This window comes from Entelurus aequoreus, linkage group LG03, assembly GCF_033978785.1.
Source record: "Entelurus aequoreus isolate RoL-2023_Sb linkage group LG03, RoL_Eaeq_v1.1, whole genome shotgun sequence".
NCBI lineage: Eukaryota > Metazoa > Chordata > Actinopteri > Syngnathiformes > Syngnathidae > Entelurus > Entelurus aequoreus.
In genome coordinates this window covers 43,242,149-43,269,505 of record NC_084733.1, presented here as the reverse complement: position 1 = coordinate 43,269,505, position 27,357 = coordinate 43,242,149, and the positions used below count along the sequence as shown (strand labels likewise).

General features: G+C 39.5%; 1 long non-coding RNA gene across 1 annotated transcript in view; it reads left to right on the top strand.

Moving 5' to 3' along the window:
• LOC133645667 (uncharacterized) overlaps positions 1–24,214 on the top strand; it is a 32,278-nt gene extending 8,064 nt beyond the window's left edge. Inside the window, exons 2-4 of the long non-coding RNA XR_009825172.1 lie at positions 12,025–12,216; positions 16,682–16,961; positions 22,829–24,214. This is a non-coding gene — a long non-coding RNA (uncharacterized LOC133645667). The remainder of the gene's footprint in view (positions 1–12,024; positions 12,217–16,681; positions 16,962–22,828) is intronic.
• The last annotated feature ends 3,143 nt before the right edge of the window (positions 24,215–27,357 follow it).

Genomic DNA, 27,357 nt, shown 5'->3' with positions numbered 1-27,357 from the left:
CGCAGCGCACAGATGACTGCGCACTGGAGTGCGCCCGGGCCGTGACAACGGCCATATTAATTTTATTTTTACATTTATGAGGTTGTTGTATTTTATCATAGAAAAACAATTCTTCAAAATTACAAAAGCCCAGGGGGGCCATCTCTCTGCTCGGGGCCCCTAGTACAACATCCCTGATCAGCGGTGCTAAAAAGACGCCTGCCTGACTGCAGGATGGATGTGCCAAGGTTGCTTTATCGTCCTGCAGCCTGCAGTGCTGATGGATATCTGGGGGCTTTTGGAAATAGTATCACACGATAATAACCCATTTCCATGGCAGTATGGCCCATTCAGTCCAACTGGTCCAACTGCAAACTCTCCCCTCAGCTCCAGTTCCAGGAAGTGAAGGCCAGCCAATCACGGCGAAGGACACCCAACTCATTAAAAGTTAATGAAACCTATAAATGTGGTGCGCCAGCGATTCATTTAAACCCCCAATCCAATCTCCTCTTCCAGTCAAGGCAAACAAGCCAGTGTGCCCCCTGTGCCGTCGTCGGAATAACAAACTACGGAATATTTTGTCCTGCATATGTTCTCTTGTGCAGACATGTGCATGGAGACAGCTTTCCTTACAATGGGACTTGTCCAATTTAGTGAGCAGCAGATTGGTGCTGGGGGGCGTGCATGGATTCTTGAATTGCACGTCTTTACTTTATACCACACAGCTTGTCAGGAGAATCAATGACATTCAAATAATGTGCTCATTTTAATACCGTATAAGTGGCAGCCAAATGTTGTTTTTTTGGCCAAACGTGAATTACTGTCCAAAACACTCCACTAATATTATTTCAGCGTAATAACAAGGAATCAACAGCAATGAAGTACCACTTTGCACAAATTCAAAGTGTGGAGGAGGATACCCCGCCTGCCCTCAGGGGGATCCAAATTAAATTCCTTGCATGTATAGCGCCACTGTCAGATCGCTAATGAATTCCCATACCCGGACTGGAATCAAATTAATCCCCAATTTAATCCGGTATAAATGGCTGTGTTATTTATAATGGAAAGGAGGATGCTTTGGGTGAAGGATTGAGGAAAGCTGGGAGGTGTCCACAGGGCTGCTGAGCAGATTACGAGGCCTGTATGTTCTCCCCGCTGCAGAGTAGTCCCCTGATACACACTATTAACCCTCACATGCTTGACGCTGACAGAAACATCGCCGTGTTTGTCACTTAATATCCTCTCAGATTAAGGAGTCAACTGCCTGATTTATTGGCAGGAGCCTGGATACTCTTATCTTGAAGTGCCCGGGCAGAAAGATAATGAAAGGTGCACATCCTGGAGATGATGCATTTGCGGTTGCAGTTAAATGAGCGGTGTGTTCAAGGCCTGTTCCAACATGTCAGCGGGTGAGGTCACGGCGTTAGAAACAGTTGTGTTTAAAGAAGCATGCAAATGTCGCTTGGAGTTTTCCTTCAGATGCAAAGCGATTTTTGTAGGATGACTTTTGCATGTTTCAGGAACAACTCTTGTGTGAATACGCAGGGATCTAGGACCAATATTTGGGCCCCATAGACAAGACTCCTGAAGGGCCCCTCTACGTTCTTTAAATTTGATGTGTTTCTTATTCTTTTATTGTATATATTTTTTATTTGAATGTGATTTTTTTTGTATATTATTTATTTTTTATTATTTATGTATTCATTTTATTTCATTCATATATTTGTTTATTATATATATATAAAAAAAAAAGTTCATCCCCACCCTAAACACACACATACTTGGTACGTTTACATGCATTGTGTGTGTGTGCAGAAAACATCGCACAGGGCGATGTGATGCGTCTAGTGCAGTAGCCTTGGAGTAGTAGTACCTGTAGTTAGTGCATGCTGCATGCCGCTTTTGCTTGCTATGCTGCATGCTGCTTCTGCCTGATACTCATTGCTTTCAGCTAGTGCCGCCGGCTAGCCCTCTGTCTCAGAGGGCGAAAAGAGGAGCCGAGTGCATAAGCCTCCTCAGCCGGTACATAGCCTCTCCATTGTCAAGACTCGTACATGCCTCCTCGTGGCCACACACGGTAACTGGAACCTCGCGGTTCCAGGCTAAGTTGTACGGGATCTCGGAGCAGCAGGGGGCCCCAGAGACGGGGCATGCAGGCCCACCGGTGTGTGGACATGCCCTGGTGCCCAGTCAACCCCTGTCCCAGCTATGGGTAAATAACCCCAGCTATGGGCGAATAGTGAAAACCGCCTCAACGGTGGACCAGGCGGAAGATGGCGGCAGCGGAATGCACCACAACGGCTGGGAAGGCGGATGAAGGCTGCAGCAAAGACGGGTCCCCAGTCGTCTTGGTCTCCATGCCACTGGACCCTGGCCCGCTCAATGCCAAGGACTGTGTGGTGGCTGACCGTGCACCAGTCTCCCCACATTAAAAGATTCCACGCACAGGCGTCCTCCATATAGGGAATCCACCCTAAGACCCTACGGAGGACAGTCATACTCGTTTCGAGTGACCGCCGACGACGACATGCATTAAAAACCAACTATTGCATTATTTTGGTTGAAACCAGCTTTTTAAAGCATATGTTGATTTTTGACTTATTAAGGTGGGACTAACATATATTGAACAGATCGAGATATTTTTTTTTTTCAAAAACGTGTCAACAAATTCACTATAAAGTGGCCAGAATACAAATTTGAATAACCTATCGTTATATATCTGTCAACTTTTTCTTTACTTTGGGGCGGTATAGCTCGGTTGGTAGAGTGGCCATGCCAGCAACTTGAGGGTTCCAGGTTCGATCCCCGCTTCCGCCATCCTAGTCACTGCCGTTGTGTCCTTGGGCAAGACACTTTACCCACCTGCTCCCAGTGCCACCCACACTGGTTTAAATGTAACTTAGATATTGGGTTTCACTATGTAAAAGCACTTTGAGTCACTAGAGAAAAGTGCTATATAAATCTAATTTACTCCACACTTCACTACTTTAGAGTGTAAACCAGCAATTAACTGCTTCATTGGTGCGTAATAAGAAATGTGTCTTTAAAACCTACAGTGTCATCTCTTTTTCCAACTTTAATCGATGTATCCTTGAACACACCACAGTTATGGGCAATGAGATGCAAAAGTGAACTTGCCATAACTTTCTCCTACGCTGCAATAGGTAGATTTATCATCTGTTTACCTTTCTTCTATCACATCATTCTTGTACTAAAATGATGGTGCTGAGTTTGTGGCCATTTTTTATTTTTGCTTGGGGCCCCGGTACAATATCCCTCCATAGACGCCCCTTTGCACACGGCGGCACACACTGTATCATGCGACACGCTCAAACAATTCCGCTTTACATGCAAATATATTGGTCCCAGACGCCGTCAGATGCATTTGTGTAAAGAGAAGCAATTTCCAGATGGTGGCTTCAGGTTCAGTTATTGACGTGTGGCGCTGAGGGCTAGAACCGCCGGGCCGCTTCCTCCTTTGTTGGTTTTGGCCTCTTCACGTTAAGAGCCAACAGACACTGACAACACATGTAGCCATGTCAACATAATGATGTTTTATGTCAGCACCGGATCAATTGGCTATTTCGGGTTCACATAATAGGCTATAATATGTCAGAAGTGTTGAAAAGTTTGGCTGTGTTGAACAACAACACAGTTGCTAATACTTTTGCAGCTTGCAATAAATCGTATACTGCGTATACGTTATTAAGTACGCATTTGAGCACGGCAGACGCTTCAGAAGACAGTTTGGCAGTTCTGAGGACAGTTTGGAGCCTTAAAAACCTGGTCCACCAAATGTCTGAACAGCTATGGTTTATTGAGGCATCTGTAAGGGTACTCGTTTTCTTGCCAAGCTTGGCTCGTGCACCTACCGTCATGGCGAGGGAGGGGACAACACACACACATGGCTCTATAGTCCTTTTGTGGCATTAAACAATCTTTTTTTTTTCGGCCCGAAGAGTTTAATTTTATAAGTTGCTAATCTAATTGAACCTACCCTTAAAAGGCTCCTCTAATGCTTGACAACATTGGCTGTTATTTAGAACCTACAAATGATGTCTACAGACAAAAATCCCCCAAAGTAGACACCGTCGTGATTTTAGGCTTGTTTTGTAACAAATTTCTGCACATTTTGGAATGCCCACTTTTAGCTCCAAAATGTGGGCTTGCCTGGATCAGCCTGCTGGCGCAACCCAGAGAAGACGTTCATGTTGCATTGTATGTGTTTTGGAAGCATCTTCATCCCAAATAATGTTATTTTGGAGCACAATTTGAAGAAGTTCATTTTGTTCACATTTTCGCAACATTTATCCGCAGGCTGTGGTTCCTTCTTGGAGAAGACACAACGGTCCAGTGGTGTGGGGAATGGAGCTTTTTCGCCTCCGTAGATGCTGTGCTTTTTGCGGTTTTGCGACTTCTCTTTGGCTACATTATGTAGCGTATTAGGATTCATATCGTAAACACAAAAGTGGAGCGCCGCTTCACTATCGCAGCATGGGCTTTGCCACACACATCGACGCTCAAAAAGCAGGGAAAAAGAAAAAGAGAAAAAGAAAACAAGGTAGACTGCTACTATTCTATTTTGCGTCCTCTCCTACTGTTGAGTTATTCTTGCGAAAATGCTCAAAGAACATTGATAAATACTTTGTTTGTCTTCAACAGAAATTTATATTTCCAGCAGCTTTACAAGGGTGGGAACATACACTGGCATGCAAGGTTTTAAAAAAAGAATACAAAACATAAACTATAGCCATAACAGGCAGACACTGAAGATGAGGAAAGGCTTTTTGATCTATAAATGATTATATCTTTATTTATTTTTTGCTCATAATGTTAACCATATCAGTTTAGAAGTAATCATGAACCACGGTGACAAAAACATGCAATTAAGTGATCAAAATAATAGTTTTACATGCCTTTATGCACACTGTCTATGCGGGGAAATGGGTTGCAGTTCTGTAGATCAGTGGTCCCCAACCTTTTTGTAGCTGCGGACCAGTCAACGCTTGAAAACTTGTCCCATAATTTCTTGTGCGGCCCGGTACCACTGGGGGCCACTGCTGTAGATGACATCACACCAGGAGAGGGTAAATCGCGTCTGGCGATGGAATGGAGGCGTTCTAAATACAGTTAATTATCTACAGATTACTGAAAAACTAATTGATATTATGCGAGAAATTACTTCCAGATGCATTTACAGGAGCAAAACTACATAAAGAGAACTTGTTATTGACATTGTGGTCATCTGGACCAGTGTTTTTCAACCACTGTGCCGCGGCGCACACCGTGAGATACAGTCTGGTGTGCTGTGGGAGATTATGTAATTTCACCTAATTGGGTTAAAAATATTTTTTGCAAACCAGTAATTATAATCCGCAAATGTGCCGTTGCTGAGTGTCTGTGCTGTCTAGAGCTCGGCAGAGTAACTGTGAAATACTCTTCCATATCAGTAGGTGGCTGCTAATTGCTTTGCAGATGTCGGGAACATGGTTTGTCGTGATCACAATAAGCGGGAGGCAGGGTGCAGGTAAAAAGGTATCTAACACTTAAACCAAAAATAAACAAAAGTCGAGTTGCTCTAAGAAAAGGCATTGAAGCTTAGGGGTGGCTATGCAAAACAAAACTAAAACTGAACTGGCTGCAAAGTAAACAAAAACAGAATGCTGGACGACAGCAAAGACTTAGAGCATGTGGAGCAGACGGCATCCACAAAGTACATCCGTACATGACATGACAATCAACAATGTCCCCACAAAGAAGGATAGCGTCTTCACAATTTAAATAGTCTTGATTGCGAAAACAAAGCAGGTGCGGGGAATAGCGTTCAAAGAAGACATGAAACTGCCACAGGAAAATACCAACAAAAGAGGAAAAGCCACCAAAATAGGAGCGCAAGACAAGAACTAAAACACTACACACAGGAAAACACCAAAAAAACTAAATAAGTCACAGCGTGATGTGACAGGTCGTGACGGTACACCTACTTTGAGACAAGAGCTATAGTGATGCATGGTTGGTTATGGTTTGAATTCATATCCAACAATTGCGAGAACGACTTTTTATTGTCAATATTGGCTACTGATTTTCATTTTTTTAATGTTTTCTGCTAGTGGTGTGCCTCAGAAATTTTTCAATGAAAGAAATATGCCTTGGCTCAGAAAAGGTTGAAAAACACTGATCTGGACAATATGGGTCCTTTGAACAGTACGATTTAAATGGACTTGTAAGTGGTCTTTGTGATCGTGATTGTGGCCCCAAACAACTGCATTGACCGGTTGGGCCATGAGCTGGCCTTTCACACCCACTTACACACAAACATTTGTTGTGTTCATTTAACCCAATCTTTCACCAACCACGCCTTATTTTAGATGAATTTATATATCCAATAACATGCAAGGCGATGGTATAGAAGTACCAGGCGGTTGGAGGGGGGAGGGGGGGGGGGGGGGTCGTCCCTGCATAATTTGCCAGGAAACATTTTACCGAACATTTGGTGATAAAAACGCCGGCGTCAGCCTTGAGGCTTAAAGCAATTAATTCAGGATCCTGACATAAACTCTCCAATCCTTTGACAGCTTGGAGCTGAAATAAAAATGCTAGTTCTCCTGGGAACAGGCAGGAGATAGCTGGCTCCTTTCTGGACTGTTTGCTCACTGGCCCTGAGAGCAATCTTCCCCAGTCAGAATGAAATGCAAGGACACAAACAATGTACCGGCGAGAGAATGGGAGATGGGGAATGAACAGTTTGGACTATTTGCTTAGCAGAAGGGCAGCCACAATGGCCGGCCCATGGCTTTCCCATGCATCAAGCCTCTTAGTCTTAGCCTCCCTTTGTTGCCTGGTTTCTTCTTACTCGGCCCAGATAAGAAACCATGCAGCTGCCTTATACTTTTAATTCCCATTGTACGCCATACTGTATGGTCATTTATCTGTCCTCATTGTCTAATTGGAGGGGTTATCGCGTCTTGCTTCACCTTTACGTGTTCCCGTTTAGGGGCTCTCACTTTGAAAGGGGATGACGGCTGACCCCTAATTCTCTTCTTAGCACAAGTCAAGCACGGAGGGGTTCTTGCAGAGCATCGATGGGAGAGGAGGCAAGAAACGATGCTATTTTTTTTTCCTTTTTTTTTTTTTTTTTTTTACAACCGAAAGCCTCCAAGGGCTCTTGAGAGAGAAATAAGACACACTCATTCTATGACCTAAGAGTAGAAGAGTGGGCAAACAGAGCAAGTGTAGTGCGGCTGGATGTTAAAAGCATCCATGTGGTGCCCTTTTGTTTGGTGCTGTTGGTTTGTGTTTGCGTTTATACCGATTGTGTATTCTTTGTGCTTTCAATACATGTAAAATTGTGGAATTAGGTCTGCATGGAATAAAATAACCGAAACAGATGACTGGAACTGTTCTTACACAATAAAACAATCAAGTTGACTTTTCTTAAGCCACTACAACACCAATCGACGGTGTAATATCAAAACGCTGTAATCAAGTCCAGGATACTTGGCTTTCAAATCTAGCAATATATAGCAACAAACAAATAACCAGGAAAAGAAATAATCAGCGGAAGATCAATACGCATAAGATGAAGGAGCATATTCATGCATGTGAGCAGACACTTGCCTAAATACAAACACACACACCCATCCCCCTTTGTAAAGGTTGCCGTGTCAGGGACCCCCTGGGTGGTCAGACTGGGGATGATTTTTACACAATATGATGTTGTGGAAGCAAAAACATAGAAACATTCCCCTGATGTGTGTATTTGACCTGACACAATGATGCAGAACCACGATGCATTATCGAGAAGCTCCTAATCCATAATTTCTAAGTGTTAGTGGCAATTAAGGATAATTTGAACAATACATTTCTATTCCACTGGATGTTCGGTAGCACGTCAGAGCTCAGGTATGGCAGGATAAATAGCTGTTTTATTTGTGCATGTGAGAGCCGGGGCTCCTTGTGGGGCGGCGCTCTCAGCTTCACGCTCCGCCAGCACTGAAATAAAGCTCTGTTCGAGGCATTTCAACACCGCTTAAGGTTGTCCACGGCCGGGTAATTTATGAGTTAAGAGGACTCAGGTTTTTTTAAAGTTCATCCAGACCTACAATCTTCCAGCCTGACAGAGAAGAGTCGAATGAGTCATGTAGGAAACTTACAACACTCCTCCAATTACCTCAGACGGCGTTGGCCCGAGTGATACCTGCACACTTGTGGAGTGTGCTTCTGTCGCTGAATGTAGGCCACTACGTGTACAAACACCTCTACGTGGGCTTTGTCACCCGGGTCAGTGCAGGGGAGCTGGGCAGGAGACGTTCACTCCATGCTCTCTGTGGGTGGTCACTGGGCCAGACACACACACACACACACACACACACACACACACACACAAATATACACACACACACATACATACACACACTCTTTTCAAAAGTCAAAACTGTTTTATTAATAAGACCAAAAATAGATAAAGAATTACGTGTGACAAAAACTGCTTTGTATATATGTTTTAAAATATAATTCTTATATTTATAAGACAGCTAAAGCCTAGTCAGGTAGTGAATATATATATATATATATATATATATATATATATATATATATATATATATATATATATATATATATATATATATATATATCTCCATATGAATACATACAAATATGTTTTGGTATATTGTGTGTTTATTTTTATGACAGTGTGGAAATATGACCATGTAATTATGTTTAATTGCTTACCTTATCAGGTTTAACTGATACAACTGTTTTTGTATCGTAAAACTGACAATACGCTCACTGTAAAACATTTCATTGTAAATTCACAGCAAATTGCTTGCTAATAATTGCAATATTTTCACAGTAAGATTCACAGTAATTTACTGTGACTGTCATTTGTTGTTTCGTTGCAGTATATATTATTGTGAAAAATTATTGTTTAATGCTTCCTGGTAAATTTTTACAGTGCTTTTAAAAATAAGATTGAAGCCATATTATAGAATATACAAATTATATATTTAGACTTAGACACAATATATTACTCTCCAAAACTGTTTGATCACAATACCTCAAATACGAGAAGAAAAGATAAAAAGAACAGTCCCAAAAGCACTCGCAAAGAGAGCGACAAAAAAATACAATTTGATAAAAAATACCAAGTACAAAAAAGTGATAGATTACGATAAGAAAACAACAATATAATAGTTTGATTGTAGAATGAAATAAATTAAGAGGGTTTAAAAAAGCAAATTGACATAAATATAAATAGACAATGAATGAATAAGAATAACAGTAAATACAACATAAATTTAAAATATATACAAAGAAAGGTGCAATAACGTTGAGCAAGTAGTAGCATGAATAATACAAATTAAATTGTAAGTAATATACAAATTAGTGGTATTTAACAATAGTTTAGTCTGATAAACATTACAAATTAATAAGTAATAACATGATATTATAGTTTTCTCACATTATAAACATGCAATGAAATTTTTGGACTATTTTTAATTATAATACATGGAATTTATAATTCTTGTCTTTGATTTAAATATAGCAGGCTTGTCTTTAACAAATACTTATATGTGTGTGAACATACCAATTTTAAATTAATAAAAACATTTTAAAACTTCACATAGCAAAAAAGATACAGAAACATGGCAAAAATAATTAACATATTCTAACACAGATTACAAGAAGGTAAAAATGAAAGCATCAAATAATTTTTTTAAATGAAAATAAAATTGATCTGTAAATATTTTGTAATTACTTTTTGTTATAATATAATAATGTCAGTGGGTTGATTAAGAATGGTGTTCTAGGTTGTCACAACGCTGCTTTACTAACATACATTTATTAACAATATTTATTTCAAAACTATATCGAACTAAGTAGGAATTACAATATTATTACTACTAGTTGATATTTATTTTGTTAACTAAGTAAACTACTTGCACTGCAAACATTTGGGGAGCAATATTTTGGACTTTCCATTCTTCCAGCTCAGTCAGACATGGCCGCTTGTCCCTCAGTGCCAAAGTGTGAATGTCAACACCCTGTAAACACCTTTGACACACATGCTTGAATGTGACGGGCGAGTTAACTAAACATTCCTGGGTGTTCCCAATAAAGGTTTACCACTCATCCACCAGGCTGCACTGACCCATCTCCCACGCACGGTAAAAGAAAACAACAAAAAACATAAACACCCTACTGGATATACTTTTCATCGCCATGTATTTACATTAAGATATCACCAACTATGTGTTAAAGACACTAAAAATGTTTATTGTAAATTAATTGTAAATTACTGGCTAATATTTGCACTGGAAAAAATTACCACAATTTCACATCATTTAACAGTATTTTTCAAAGTAAAATACTGTAATCAAAATGTACTGAAACATTACAACAAATGGCTGTAAAAATGACAATATCCTTATATTTCACAGCAATGAACTGTTTTAGTACGTTAAAATAATGTAATCATAGTCCTCGATAAGCTACTGTAAATTCAAAGTGATTTGTTTTTTAAGGTGTTTCGTAGACTATGTTGCTCACCCTTGTACAGTGTGTGGTGGTGCGCTGTTAAACCGCCAGAGTAATTAATTATACAATTACAATTTTGAAGTTACGGCATTTAGTTCTAACATTATTGCAATTAACCATAAAATCAAAGCACTGCAGTTACAGTAAATTATTCTAAAGACATTTTACAGTTAATTACTGTAAATCCCAGCAGGCATAAGTCATTGACACAATGTTGATTATTCATACCGGTCCTTTAAAACTGACTTTGAAACACCATTGCAAAAAAGTTGTATTTGTAAATTGTAAACGTTGATGAGTAATGTTGCATCCACATTGTTGGTTGGAAAATTACCAAATTTCAAAGGTCAAATCAGCATCAGAACCTAACATTGATTAAACGTTGTCAAAAAGCTTGTTGTTTTAACATTATGTTTGAGCTGCTCAACGTCAAGACCTAATTCAACAAGTTCTCAACATTGTTTTATTGACTTGTGCCTGTTGGGTTTTACTGTGAAAGTAATGCAATTATTAGCCAGTAATTTGCCTTACAATAAACTTTTTTACAGTAATTTGTTGTATGGTTACAGTAAATCTGTGAGAAACGCGGTCTACTGAACACCTTAAGAGACAAACCAGTTTAAATTTACAGTCATTTGTTGTGATACTACAGTGCGATATGATTACAGCATTTTACTGTGAAATAACAGTTGATATAAGGTTATCAAAATTGTTACACTCATTTGTTGGAATTTCATGTAAAATGTTTTCATTTGTTGTACATTTTAGTGCAGTGGTTCTCAAACTTTTTCTTTTACCCAGTACCACCTCAGAAAAAAACTTGGCTCTCCAAGTACCACCATAATGACCAGCATTAAAATACGGTACCGTAGTAGGCCTACGTATTCATTAAAACAAGGCAGAGGTTTGATTTAACACGTATAATGAATATGTTTGGCCATTGTAACATTACACACAATTTTAATAGTAATACTGTTTGAATACAGGAAAAAATGTAAGTGATTATTTGGTGTACCACTTGATAGAGTCCACATACCACTGGTGGTACACGTACTACAGTTTAAGAATCATTTTTGGAGGAAATTTTGATCACGGTATTTTACTGTGAAAAACTACTGTTTAATGCTGTGAAATCCTGGTCCATTTTCACAGTGTCGCAATTACGAATAGTTTGTTGACTCCCTGCGTTTAAAGAGGCAATGAGGTAGCTTTGGTGTGATCAAAGAAAGAAAAAAAGAAAGTAAAAAAAAAAAGACAAATAAGGCTAAATAAACCTTGTATGTTGTGTAAATAAATGCAGGTTGTATAGATTTGAATGGGATGGAACAAAGCTCTTTAAGGATTTGGGAGTATAATTCCACCCCAGTGCTTATCGCTGCACCCAGACTATTTGACTGTTTTCAGATGCGGGCTCCCCAAGGATGGATCGAAGGCGTCCTAGTCGAAGTGCACATCCCATAAATAGGAGGGTGGAATTTATCCGCAGCCCGTGTCTCTGTCAAACAGGGCTCTGCTGACTGAAGTGATCCCGGCGGGCCGAGTGCGGCTGAGGAAGGAGCGGCAGCCTGGCAGGGAAGATGGGATGGCGGCGGGGAAGAGCTCCACTGATGCTGCACACACTCAAACGCAAACACATTTCAGCGCTCACACAATGTCCCTCTCAGTCGTGGCTTGTGACCGGTCCACGGCATTGGCCAGGTATGTCAACTATGTTTGCACAGCCATCCATCACACCTGAACCGCCCCTCCTGAAACAGGAACTGTTGTTAGAAGCGTACACTTGTTAAGCCCATCCTTTGACTCGCCTCAACCTAATTTATTTCCTCGTCGTCCACAGCAGGATTTATTATCACCTCGGTTTTGTTCTCCATTTTGCGCTCATTGTGAGCTGCTGGGTGAGCATGTGTTTTTGGAAACCTTGTTAGCAGGGAGCCACAGTTTGGGGACACCAAACCTTATCGTCAGTGACCAGGGTTAGCAAATAAATACTCTACAGTGGAGTCTGGCTTCACGTAAGGAGAGACAAGTTTTATGGCTGCATGAGCATAAGAGATATTCTTAGCTATCATGTGACCTGAGCATGAAAAGGTTCAATTTAACAACAACTTATTGCATGTTGCATTATTGGTCCATCTGTGAATATTCATATTCATGCAGGTCATGGTTCTCAGGGCATTTAGGGCAACTGGACCCTTGACTCTAACGAGCTGTCCTAGCTATTTTTTCAGGGCATTGAGGGCAACTGGACTCTTGACTCTAACAAACTGTCCTAGCTATTTGTTGAACACTAGACTGCACACTCGAGCTGTCCTTTCTAGTCCTAAAGCTCTAGACTTGACTAAACTACAGTTGTCATATCTAGTCTTTGAGTTCTATACTAGAATAGACTGGCGGTGCTTTATCTACCCTTTGAGCTCTAAACTAGACACCACTAGATCTGTCCTACCTAGTCTTTGAGCTCGAGTCTAGACTAAAGCTTTCCTATCCAACCTTTGAGCTATTGACTAGACTTTAGCTGCGGCTTCACGTAAGGAGAGACAAGTTTTATGGCTGCATGAGCATAAGAGATATTCTTAGCTATCATGTGACCTGAGCATGAAAAGGTTCAATTTAACAACAACTTATTGCACGTTGCATTATTGGTCCATCTGTGAATATTCATATTCATGCAGGTCATGGTTCTCAGGGCATTGAGGGCAACTGGACCCTTGACTCTAACGAGCTGTCCTAGCTATTTTTTCAGGGCATTGAGGGCAACTGGACTCTTGACTCTAACAAACTGTCCTAGCTATTTGTTGAACACTAGACTGCACACTCGAGCTGTCCTTTCTAGTCCTAAAGCTCTAGACTTGACTAAACTACAGTTGTCATATCTAGTCTTTGAGTTCTATACTAGAATAGACTGGCGGTGCTTTATCTACCCTTTGAGCTCTAAACTAGACACCACTAGATCTGTCCTACCTAGTCTTTGAGCTCGAGTCTAGACTAAAGCTTTCCTATCCAACCTTTGAGCTATTGACTAGACTTTAGCTGCGGCTTCACGTAAGGAGAGACAAGTTTTATGGCTGCATGAGCATAAGAGATATTCTTAGCTATCATGTGACCTGAGCATGAAAAGGTTCAATTTAACAACAACTTATTGCACGTTGCATTATTGGTCCATCTGTGAATATTCATATTCATGCAGGTCATGGTTCTCAGGGCATTGAGGGCAACTGGACCCTTGACTCTAACGAGCTGTCCTAGCTTTTTTTTCAGGGCATTGAGGGCAACTGGACTCTTGACTCGAACAAGCTGTCCTAGCTATTTTTTCAGGGCATTGAGGGCAACTGGACCCTTGACTCTAACGAGCTGTCCTAGCTTTTTTTTTCAGGGCATTGAGGGCAACTGGACCCTTGACTCTAACGAGCTGTCCTAGATTTTTTTTCAGGGCATTGAGGGCAACTGGACTCTTGACTCGAACGAGCTGTCCTAGCTATTTTTTCAGGGCATTGAGGGCAACTGAACTCTTGACTCGAACGAGCTGTCCTAGCTATTTTTGCACAGCCATCCATCACACCTGAACCGCCCCTCCTGAAACAGGAACTGTTGTTAGAAGCGTACACTTGTTAAGCCCATCCTTTGACTCCTAGCTATTTTTTCAGGGCATTGAGGGCAACTGGACTCTTGACTCTAACGAGCTGTCCTAGCTATTTTTTCAGGACATTGAGGGCAACTGGACTCTTGACTCTAACGAGCTGTCCTAGCTTTTTTTTCAGGGCATTGAGGGCAACTGGACTCTTGTCTCTAACGAGCTGTCCTAGCTATTTTTTCTAGGGCATTGAGGGCAACTGGACTCTTGACTCTAACAAACTGTCCTAGCTATTTGTTGAACACTAGACTGCACACTCGAGCTGTCCTTTCTAGTCCTAAAGCTCTAGACTTGACTAAACTACAGTTGTCATATCTAGTCTTTGAGTTCTATACTAGAATAGACTGGCGGTGCTTTATCTACCCTTTGAGATCTAAACTAGACACCACTAGATCTGTCCTACCTAGTCTTTGAGCTCGAGTCTAGACTAGAGCTTTCCTATCCAGCCTTTGAGCTATTGACTAGACTTTATCTGTCCTTTCTAGTCTTTGAGTTATAGGCTAGACTGGAGATGTTCTATCTAGTATTTGAGCTTTGGACTTGAGGCATCATATTTAGTCTTTGAGGTCTCTCAACCTGATTAGGTCAGAGCTGTCCTATCTAGTCTTTGAGCGCTACAGTATACGACACTAGGCGAGTGCTGTCATATTTAGTCTTTGAGCTCTAGACCCGACTAGGCAAAAAGCTGTCCTATCTAGGCTTTGAGCTCTACAGTATACTACAGTAGGCTAGAGTTTACATATTTAGTCTTTGAACTCTAGACCAGACTAGGCAAAATCTGTCCTATCTGGGCTTTGAGCACTATACTAGACTAAGCTAGACTTGTCCTATTTACCAGTGGTCCCCAACCACCGATTGGTACCGGGCCGCGCAAGAAATTAAAAAAATATATATATTTTTTAAATTTTTTAATTTTTTATTAAATCAACATAAAAAACCCAATATATACATTATATATCAATATAGATCAATACAGTCTGCAGGGATACAGTCCGTAAGCACACATGATTGTATTTCTTAATGAAAAAAAAATATATATATTTCCACCCCCCCCCCGGTCCGTGGGACAAATTTTCAAGCGCTGACCGGTGCCCAGCTACAAAAAGGTTGGGGACCACTGCTATATACTGTACCCTTTGTGCTCTTAACTAGATTACACTAAATCTGTCCTATATACCCTGTGAGCTATAGACTAGACTAGAGCTGTCCTATCTAGTCTTTGATCTATAGACTGCTATGTAGGGGTCTACCTAGTCTTTGAGCTCTGGACTTGTGCTGTCTTATTTACCTGACTATGCTTTAGCTGTCTTATCTAATATTCGAGCTATAGACTAGAATAAAGCTGTCCTATCTTGTATCTGAGCTTTAGCGCTATTATATCTTGGTTGTGAGCGCTATATCTCTATGACTAGGACTAAAGTCGTCCTATTTTCGTCCTATTTAGTTTTTGAGATTTAGAATAGAGTTTTCTTATCTAGTTTTTGAGCCTTCACTATAGCTGACCTATCTAGTCTTTCATCTGTAGACTAGAGTGACCGCCCTGAGATCGGTAGGTCGTGAGTTCAAACCCTGGCCGAGTCATACCAAAGACTATACAAATGGGACCCATTACCTCCCTGCTTGGCACTCAGCATCAAGGGTTGGAATTGGGGGATACATCACCATAATGATTCCAGAGTGCGGCCACCGCTGCTGCTCACTGCTCCCCTCACCTCCCAGGGGGTGGAACTAGGGGATGGGTCAAACACAGAGAGTAATTTCACTATACCTAGTGTGTGTGTGACAATCAGTGGTACTTAACTTAGAGCTGTCCTATCTAGTCTCAGAGCTATATCCTTCACTATAGCTGTCCTATGTAGTACTTAAGCTGTAGAAGAGAGCTGTCCTATCTAGTCTTTGAGCATTAAATTGATGAAGAGTGCTGGGATGAGATGCGAAACATCTTCGAAGACAACTTGAATTGTCCAGTTGCCGTCGATTCAATGCCCTGCTGCTACAGCATTGATTCAATTTGTTTATGAACACTGGAAAAACAGTCCTTCATTTAAATAATTACATCATTTATTAATCAATAATGCTACTCTTTATTCCCTTTCAAAGCTCAGTGGAATATTTCCATTTGATGTTTTTGCAAAAACCAGCCAGATAGTTCCTTAATTCCCTGAAACAAAACCTCCATGCGAGTCCCAGGTATCAGCGCACGTTAATGATTGACTTGAGGCACACCAAGCATCCTGCTAGTTGACACTTTAACTGCTCTTGTGCCACGTTTCCACCACTAAATGTTTGTGGTCCCACTTTCATGCAGTGTTAGTAGCACTGTGAGGGGTGGTGTTCGTGTCAGGGTGGGTTCCGAACTGACGTTCAAAAAAGAACCGTTGGAATTCTTTGGTAACAGGCAGATAAGAGTGTCTCTGACCCTTTTAGTGCAGCTTTATAAGAATGTGGCTGTGCAAACATCATCTCCCCTTTAGATAAATTTGGCCCCTTTGCTTTGTGTAAAATAAATTCATGTTTTTTTCTCTTTTCCAGAAGACCCGTTGATGAGCGTGAAATGAGTCTGGGGCTCATTGACAGTTCAAGATGGAGAGCAAACTGAGATTAGACCGGGTTAATTAATTGTGGCCTTGGCAAAATGTCTTCCCATCCCGTGGAAGACTTTCTCTGTCTTCCACGGGGTGGGAAGAAGACAAATCTTCCTGCCAATCACTACCTAAATGACATTTTCAAACTTTAACCAGTGTTTTCCATACATTCATTTACTCGTGGCGGCCATATTAGTTTCCACAGAGTTTGGTGACTATTCCTATAGGTAAAAATGCATTTTATGTTTTATGTTAATTTTGTTCCGTTAAAATGTTATTTCTTAAACGTTTGTACAAGTTCAAAATGATCACAATGCTAATTTATGTTAGCCTGTCAATAGGATTGTTCATTATAAGTTAGCAAAAAGCTAACAGCATACAATTCAGCCTTTATCCTGTAAAGTATAGTTTAACTATGTTGATGACACTAACCTGTATTGTTAATTCAACATGCTTCCTACTTGTATGTGCACTTAGGGCCTGATTTACTAAGATCCAAATACCACGCGCTAAAGAGCATGTGCAATCTATAAAATAGTATTTACTATTAGTGATCGTGTTGCATGCAATTTAGTAAGACTGCGTGTACAATTGTAAAGTGGTGCAGACCCCTTTATTTCAATGAGGAATTTGTGTGTACTATATGGGGCATCGCCACAGAGACACTTACTGCACATTTATTTTCTCTGTGGTATTTTGCTGTTTTCAACAACAGCAAACATGTACTTCATTTTATGGGCAAAGCATCTACATTGAAACTTAACCGCCAAAAGTGCGCTCATTGGAGAGAGGGGTACTTACTCCCCTCAAAACGCGAAAACATGCATACTTAAAGAGTTTTTTTTTCATATTAAAGATATTTAAATATTATTAATTTTATGTGGAAAAATGAACATCATCTAAAAAGGACACCAAAACACATCAATTGAATTTGTTTTAATCAGCCCCTCAAGTCATCTAGCGGCTATGGCGTTATAAAAGGATGTTGCTGAATAGACAATGTTTCAAATGTTTTATTTCTGACCGTCCAAAATGTTGATACACATGTAGGATGGAGGATTCTTTGTCCATCGTTTGTCTGATCTAGCAGCCGTATGTGAAACTGTTAGTTTGCACATTCACCCACAAGTGCAAAATAAAAGACAAAACAGTGCTCACAAAACGATGATGAGTGATGATAAATCACATGGCGTGTGCTAAATAATTATATTTGCATCTTTTCCTCCCAGTTTTGTGGGCGTTTTAAAGATGAGCATATATTTTGCATATTAATGAAGACAGAGAGGCAAAATGTTTTGCACGCATTATTCTGCTTACTTAACAGACTTAACAATCCACTTTGCACATGTTTAGTAGATTAGCTTTGCGTGTGGGATCAGGTTTGTACATGTTTTAGTACACGCAAACCTTGAGTCAATCAGGCCCTAAATGCATCATGTACTTTCCTTTGTGTGCTCAGATGTATGATAACTTAATTGAGACTTTCAATAAACAATCTCAAGTTGGAAGTTTGAGGGCGGGATCAAATATGTAAATAAAGCAGAGGTGTACAAAGTGCAGGCTGTGTTACATTGTACAATTCACAATAACAATTGAAAAATACAGCAAAACAATATAATACTACAAGGAAACACTGTGTTGATATTAATAACTTGTCTTTAAATATATGTATACCTTTTTTTTAGCCTTTAGAAAAAAAACACATAAATCATGGCCAAATATGCAAATTAATTATGCCACCACGCCCCCGCCACCACAAATAGGTAAACCCTGCTTTTGAATTTATTTTGCACTTTTATTGTCTTTATTTATTTATTATTTTGTGTAAGAAGTGATGAAAATCATTTGAACTTTTAGATGCCTGTTCAGAATATTATTAATAAGAATAGTGGCCTTAAAGTTGTGACATATGACCCCAGTTAAGTCATGCAGAAAGGTTAAAAAGGGTGCAGCCAGGATGTCCAAAAAGTGTAGAAGTCATAAAAAAGCACAACTTGACCAATTGTGTGATTTTTATTTTTTATTACTAGGAAAAATTTTCTTCTAAGACCCAGAAATACAAATACAATTTTTATGCGTTTCAAAAATGTGTCTATCTATTTTGTATGCAAAGTCCTTAATAGTAGACAAATGAATAATTCCACAATTTCAATGAGAAATGAGACATTTCCCCCCAAAAATGCTTACAATATAAAGCAGTTTATAGAGCGACTTGCATGCAGTATAAACCCCCCCATGAAGAATAGTGTTATATATTTGATGGCACTTTCCTTTAATGACAATTAAGAATGGTACTAAGCAGTTGTTCTTCTTCATGCATTTGTTGCTTCAACCATCTTCATCACGTTATATGATCCCCGTCTTTGTATTTGCTTGATCCAGTTATAGAAATATATATTGACAATTTGTAACAAAAAAGGAAACATGTAAGAAGAATGGGCATTATTGCGCCTCAACTCTTTCAGTCAATATCCACAACTGAAAGTGGCTTTTGATTCAATGACCAAAACAAATAACTGAATGGTGCTTAAAAACACTCAATTTCTATATCTGAAAACACAATACATGCATGGATAAATGCAATGACTTACCTCTCTTTGCCCATAAAACATGCTGGTCAGCATGGCAGCCATTTTGAGAAGACAGATCTCTTTCCTACAACGTTGGTATCGGTTTGTTTACTTTATACAATTTTTTTTCGGACATGTTTGACAAGTTACATTGAGGAACATTAGATTTAGGTGTGCACATTACACACGTCCGAAAAGAAGAAGAAGCAGAGTTTATTTAAGCAGACTTTTTGTCTTTTATTGATGATTTATTTGCACCACAAGTTTAACACTTAATGTTTTTAAGTGTCACCATTTTCTAATATGGAGAGAAAGTAATAGGGAATGTGTTGTAATAATTTAATAAAAATTATGAAAGAACATCAAGAAGGAAAGAAAAACGTATCGAAAAAAACAATACAAACTAAAGTACAAATTGACCAAAAGAGTATTTAGCTGAGTAATTGATAAAGAAAAGAAAAAAAGTGTTTAAAAGTAAGAAAAAACCTATTTCCGTAAATAATAAGTGTAACAAAAAAAACAAAAAACTATTACAAATACATTAATAATTACCTAAAATTTGTCAATAATAAATGAATTAATAATAGGTAGAAAATAAAACCGAATTACACGAAGTAAGATACAGCAGTTCATGCATTAAAGTATAATGGCAAGGCCGTACTACGGTGGCCTGGAAGCACAAAACACTTTAACATTTCATGAAACAAATGACAATTACAGAAAACACAAAAACAAAAGCCGAAACTACTTACAATTTCATAAACTTTAAATGGAATGTCCCACATTCCAGTTTGACAGCTAAATCAGCCAATCATTTAGTTATGCCGAAACAACTTACAATTCCATAAACTTTAAATGGAATGTCCCAAATCCCAGATTGACAGCTAAATCAGCCAATCATCATAACCAAATGATTGGCTGATTTAGCTGTCAAACTGGAATGTGGGACATTCCATTTAAAGTTTATGAAATTGTAAGTTGTTTCGGCTTTTGTTTTTGTGTTTTCTGAAATCGTAACGTGCACATTTTGTCTTTTGGTATTGTGTTTTTGAAAACTGTAAACTGTTTTGTCTTTTGTTTTTGTCTAGTGTTTTGAAACTTACAAGCCACAGTACCACACCTGGCTAAATTGGGTCCCTAAGCAAAAGTTAATTTTAATGCCCCACTTTTTTATTTATGGCTCCAGCACCCCCCGCTATCCCGAAAGGGACAAGCGGTAGAAAATTGATGGATGGATGAAATTATTTTATCTTTTTTAAATCAAACTTGAATTTTATTGGATGCATGTTTTGTACTAATATGAATTCATGGGAAATAAACTGTTCAATTGTTTTTTTTGTATGTGCAAAATAACACATTTAACAAAACTAAATATACATTTGTAAATATTCCTGACACATCTCCGACTGAGATGCAAACCTAGTATGACCAAGTCAACACTCACGCTGAGCACCATGGGGAACACTGGCAATGTGTAGGGAATATTTGCCATCCTATCATTACTAGTGACGGAGCAGGAAGGGGCTAGGCTCATATTGGCGGGAAAATTAAATATGATGCACCCTGTCGTTGATTTTACAGGCGCTCCTTCATGCAAAACGGGGCCTAGAGCTCCATGATTGCTGGGGCCTACACACAGGGCATGGGGCGGCCCTGGATAATTCAAACCAGAAGATGGCTAATATAGCTGTAAAATGTTGTGGAAAGAGTCAAGGTCAACTTTTAAAATGTATATTTTATAATTGCTTTATTTTTTGGCTTGTCTTAACATATTAAAGGAAAAAAATTACAAAAATAACATACAAATATATATTTTTTCATTTATTCAACGCAGCCTTACAGTCTTTTGCAGTCATTTTCGGCTAAAATATAACCTTTTACCAAGTAAAAAAAATTTTTTTTATATTTGGAGTATTACAGATACTAATTTTAGCCTCCACTCAACCTGCCACTGATCATGTAACTTGTTTTTGAACATGTGGGACATTTAGAAAAGCATCATACGCCCAAGAAATAATTCCTTAAGTGGACAATGAAGGCTGGCTAAATTTCGGCCTTATAGTCAGAATTGTATTTGGAGGCCCCCACCAAATGTGAAACCATCTTTAAACTTTTCTAATAAAACTTTATTTTAATTTTGATATTTTTTGCACTAGAGCAAATTCATGGGAAATAAATTGTCTAGTGATACTTTTTTTTTAGTGAAAAATAATAATTTGAACATGATTAAACCTTTGGAAATTTTTTGGAGGCCCCAACCCATTAAAACATTTTTATTTATGTTAAAAAAAATTATACTTTTTAAATAAAACTAGAATTTGATTTGATACATGTTGCATTGTACATTGTTGTACATTGTACATTGAAACAAATTAATGGTAAAAAAATTGTTCAAACATAATTTTTTTTGATGCAAAATAAAAAAAAATCCTAACACCTTCATAAATAATTTACGACAGTAACACTGCTTTAAAAAAAACAATGCTGTGTGCCAACGGAGCCAGCGAAACTATCGGTGGAAAAGCTTCTATATATATATTTTTTATCAGTGATGGAGCAGGAAGCGGCTTGGAATATGTTTGCCGTAAAATTTCACATGAGGCGCCTTGTCTTCTTCTTCTTCTTCTTCTTCTTCTTCTTCTTCTTCTTCTTCTTCTTCTTCTTCTTCTTCTTCTTCTTCTTCTTCTTCTTCTTCTTCTTCTTCTTCTTCTTCACAATGCATTCCTACCCACAGCTACAATAATACAACACTTAAGCAATTTCTGTGATCTGCTTATTTTTTTTTTCTTGGTGTACAAAACTTTTGCTTAGTGTGCAGTATGGGTGTCAAGTTAGTGTTTATGATTTATTTACTAAACATAGTGCAATGTTTAGTCCGCATGATGTATATATGGGCACAGTGGTGCTATTATTTACAACTCATTATTTAGTTTGTCAATGTTTTTTTGTGAGATAAATAAAGTCTATACTGATCTGCTTATAGCAGGGTTCCCCAAGAAGTCCCAAGTAAAAAAATAAAAATGTTTTTCTTTTTTTTAAAATTATGTTTTTAACTCTGTCCTTTCTAATCCATTTTCTACCGCTTGTTTCTCTCCGTGTCTCCTAGCCACTCAGGCAAATCATATTGTCTAAAAATGCATTTTTCCATCGATAACTTGACATCAAATTCGCACTCTTTCAGTCAATTAGATTAAATTAAATTGTTTTAACCCAATGCGGCGCCCGAGTCAAAACGTTTGGGGACCCTTGGCTTATAGGGAGGGGGCAGACCCGATTGAAATAAGTCATTTAGCTCTCTTGACTTTAATGCTTGCTGTGCAATTTTCAGCCCTGAAAAACAAACAGGAAAGTTTCCACTCTTGGCGTCCAATGATAATCCATAAACGTCAGTGTCATTAGATTGTACTTTGAGGGACAGAAAAGGACTTGACCTTTACTTCTAGGATCAAATGATTCAGTTGTGCAGGTAAATGAGATTTAATATGAACATAAATTGATGCACGTGTTCTTCCTGTCATCCGCAGATGGCTTTCCGCCTCTCCTTCCTGCCCGCTTTCATCGACGCCGTCCCAGCGAGCCGTCCGCCAGGCCCAGTCGATGTACTTGGCCATATCTGCATGCGACCTGTCTGCCATATGTAATATCAAAGCCTCTGTCAGCATGAAGCTCAACGGGAACAAAAGAGAGGCCTTCATTAATGATTAACTGTTCTAAAAGCCCCGGCTTTTGTATTCCCATGGTGCCGAGGCTATCTGGCCGCCATGTGACATGCTCGCAGCGTTTTTCGAGCAGATTGGGGGAAAGCTAGTGAGCAAACACAGGTGCTTTGGAGCAGCGTTGGCGACGCTGTCAGGGACAACCACAAACAAGAACAGCTATGCCCAGCTAAATGAATCCCCCCCGCCCCGGCCCCCCGACCACTCCTACCCCCGTCTCCCTGTCACTAGCTAACTTGTTTGCCAGCGTTCAGGACTGGGGTCCGACCCCCCCTCCGTCCCACAAGTCCAATGTCCACCACAACTTCTCACACCCTCAAAAGAAACAAACAAATAAAAGTGAGGACGGCCGACCGCTTCTTTGAGGTGATGGCATTTGCTGCGGTCTTGACTAGTGGAAGAGCAAACAAATTAACAGTGTTCCAGTTTTCACTTTCCAAACCAAACTAAACGTCTTTTAGTTCAAGTGGGGCAATTCCACTGACCCCCGTGTCAACTGCGGCGCAAGGGCTTGCACGCTCATGCACTTGAAATGACCAGAAATGAGTACTTTAATACACCTCAAAGTGACGTGTGACTAACAAACGGTGGCTGCGTTTAGTCGCCATCTGACATATGTTTTAACCCCTAACGCTGAATGATAGCAGCCCCGGCCCAATTAACTTTTTTTTTTATCCAGACTGACTTGATTGTTCACACTGACTGAGCTCCTGTGTCGCTCTTTACTTTGATAAGACAATCTGATGATAGGATGGCCTTATCTTAACACGGCTTTCCGGGTGGGAGACAAATGAACAATGTGTGATAACGGGAACAAAAGCTCACCTCTTATTGGCCCACCCCTCCTCTGAATGGAAAAATCACCAGGATGGAAAATTCCCTATCTTATTCTCAATTTTCTCCCAAAAGCCCTAACCCAACCATGAGCATCCTTCGTTTTTATGAACAAAAGAGGATATTAAGCTGTAAATGTGGAGGAAAACGAGTGCAGAATTAGGTCACAAGGGGGAGTATAAAAAAAACTTGGTACTTTTTATTTAATTGTGCATATGTAACTACAAGTATTTTATCAACATTCTTTGATTAATGCTAATTTTAATTAAGTCTGATTGTTTTTATGATTGTATTTTCTGATTTGAATTAGATTACATTTTTACTTTGCCTTCTTTGATATGTCTTGTGTACGAATTGTGCTCTATAAATAAACTTGCCTTACGGTATAGCTCGGTTGGTAGAGTGGCCGTGCCAGCAACTTGAGGGTTCCAGGTTCGATCCCCGCTTCCGCCATCCTAGTGTCCTTGGGCAAGACACTTTACCCACCTGCTCCCAGTGCCACCCACACTGGTTTAAATGTAACTTAGATATAAATGGTTATACTTGTATAGCGCTTTTCTACCTTCAAGGTACTCAAAGCGCTTTGACAGTATTTCCACATTTACCCATTCACACACACATTCACACACTGATGGCGGGAGCTGCCATGCAAGGCGCTAACCAGCAGCCATCAGAGGCAAAGGGTGAAGTGTCTTGCCCAAGGACACAACGGACGTGACTAGGAAGGTAGAAGGTGGGGATTGAACCCCAGTAACCAGCAACACTCCGATTGCTGGCACAGCCACTCTACCAACTTCGCCACGCCGTCCCTATATTATACTATACTATAGATATTGGGTTTCACAATGTAAAAGCGCTTTGAGTCACTAGAGAAAAGCGCTATATAAATATAATTCACTTCACTTCACTTCGCCTTGCCTACTTTCCGGGCTATAAAGCGGTATTCAAGCCGCACCCACCAAATTTTAGAAGAAACAAATATTTTTACATATTAACCGCACCTGACCATTAGCCACAGATTCAAATTTCAGACTGATTTTTACGGAGCCCCTAAAGGGACATGGGGGAAACATTTTTTTAGATATGAATCTCGTGCGCACGAGAAACTATCTCGTGCTCAAGCAAAAGTTTCTCGTGCGCTCGAGATGTTTTCTTGTGAGCACAAGAAACATATAGGGACATGGGCAAAATATATTTTTAAATATGTTCTTGTGCTCACGGGAAAACATCTCGAGCGCACGAGAAACTTTTGCGTGAGCACGAGATAGTTTCTCGTGCGCACAAGATTCATATCTAAAACATTTTTTCCCCATGTCTCTTTAGGGGCTCCGTAGATTTTTAATTGAACATATATAGTTTCAAAATGAAACTGAATGAAAATGTTTACATGTCCAAAAAGAAGTAAGAAGAAGGTACGAAAGATACCTTAATTGTTTCCAAACGGTGCCTGTTGCATGGCAGTAAAATGGCTGATCAAACAAAACAGAAGTCATTTTCATGGACCCATTAGCTGCGGAAGCAGGCTCTCTAATTAGCTAAACAAACTCAATAACTCCACAGGAGTGGTTTGGTAAATTTACAAAAATAAAACAATATAAAAAAATGCCATTGTAAGTTAATAATACTAATACAGACACTTGTAAACGTGTTAGCATATTCGCTAATGCAAACAACACTATTTTGTTTACATTACCATACAAATATGCATGAAAACGTTTCTACAGACATCACACATGTGACGGTCTAGTAAGGATGACTTGTTTTAGTTGTATTGTAAAACTTACAAACGTTGCTTGGAGTGATAAATGAAAAATCCTTTTGAGCAGAAACGCTATAGACAAATAGTAGACGAAGCAGGATTTACTTCCGGTTCAAGGAACGAGACAGGAAGTACATTTTCAACATGTAGCACCTGTAGTGAGCGAACTTGTCCAAAAGATGGCGCCATAGTACCAACAATAACACACCTTTTCGGTGTTTCTGTCCATGTTGAAAATAATTTGTTCAATACATGACATTATGGTTGTTAGTGAAGAAAAAGCCATAAATTTGCCGCACCATTTTTTAAGCCGCAGGATTCAAAGCTGAGGAAAAAGTAGTGGTTTATAGACCGGAAAATACAGCACATGAGACAAAATTCATATTGTGGCAGTGCTGGATGTGGTTCCAGCTTCCCAGCATGCCTTGCGCCACCTTTCTTTATGTATTCAGGACAGTTCACTTCAATTGATAATTGTATATTTACAGACCGAAAAGTAAATTAGCCATATTATGGCATTGTTGCTAACTTCCATCCAACTTTCTTTGTACACACATGCTAAAATAAAATGTTATTGTTGCTTATTATACCCTTAATATTACGAACCCCTCATAGTACAAACTTTTCAATTTACGAACCACATACCAAATAAAAACATGCCTTGATGTACGAACCTTGTCTCTGATCACAAATGTTTCATCCAACCATTGTGTGCCTCGCAGCGCAGCCAATTTAGTCAAATGTTCTCAAATACTTCTTCATTTACTTACAAATAAAATAAAAAAAACATTGGAGGTCTTACTATTTGTCTGTGAAGCACATGCACCTATCTTCTTCCAGGAAAAGTAAAAATGCATAACACACACACACACACACACACACACACACACACACACACACACACACACACACACACACACACACACACACATACACACACACACACACACACACACACACACACACACACACACACACACACACACACACACACACACACACACACACACACACACACACACACACGCACCTCTAACATGCTCAGTGGCCTAGTGGTTAGAGTGTCCGCCCTGAGATCGATAGGTTGTGAGTTCAAACTCCGGCCGAGTCATACCAAAGACTATAAAAATAGGACCCATTACCTCCCTGCTCGGCACGCATCATCAAGGGTTAGAATTGGTGGTTAAATCACCAAAATTATTCCCGGGCGCGGCCACCATTGCTGTTCACTGCTCCCCTCACCTCCCAGGGGTTGAACAAAGGGATGGGTCAAATGCAGAGGACACATTTCACTACACCTAGTGTGTGTGTGACAATTATTGCTACTTTAACTTTAACTTAACTATAGCAGCAGCCTTATATCAGCTTCCTGCACTCTATATGATCAGGAAATGCCCTCCATCTATTTTCTACCGCTTGTCCCGTTCGGGGTCGTGTAAATTAAAATATTTTTACTGAAGAAAATTGTGAGAAACTATTAAAATCATACAAAAAATACATTTATAATACATACTTTTCAAATGCCCCTTTTTGAGCTACATTTATAACACTGTTTAATTAAAAAAACATGAATATTTATTTATGAGATATTCATTTTTGCCACTCCTGCCCACCCTGACCGTGTGTCCCTGGTGCAGGCAGTCTTTAACGTTCTCTTTCTGCCACCAGTGCAACTGTCCACTGTCACCCCGCCTGCCAAAAAGTGTTGAAACTTGGGGTTGAATGCAGGCCTGGAATTTTGTCA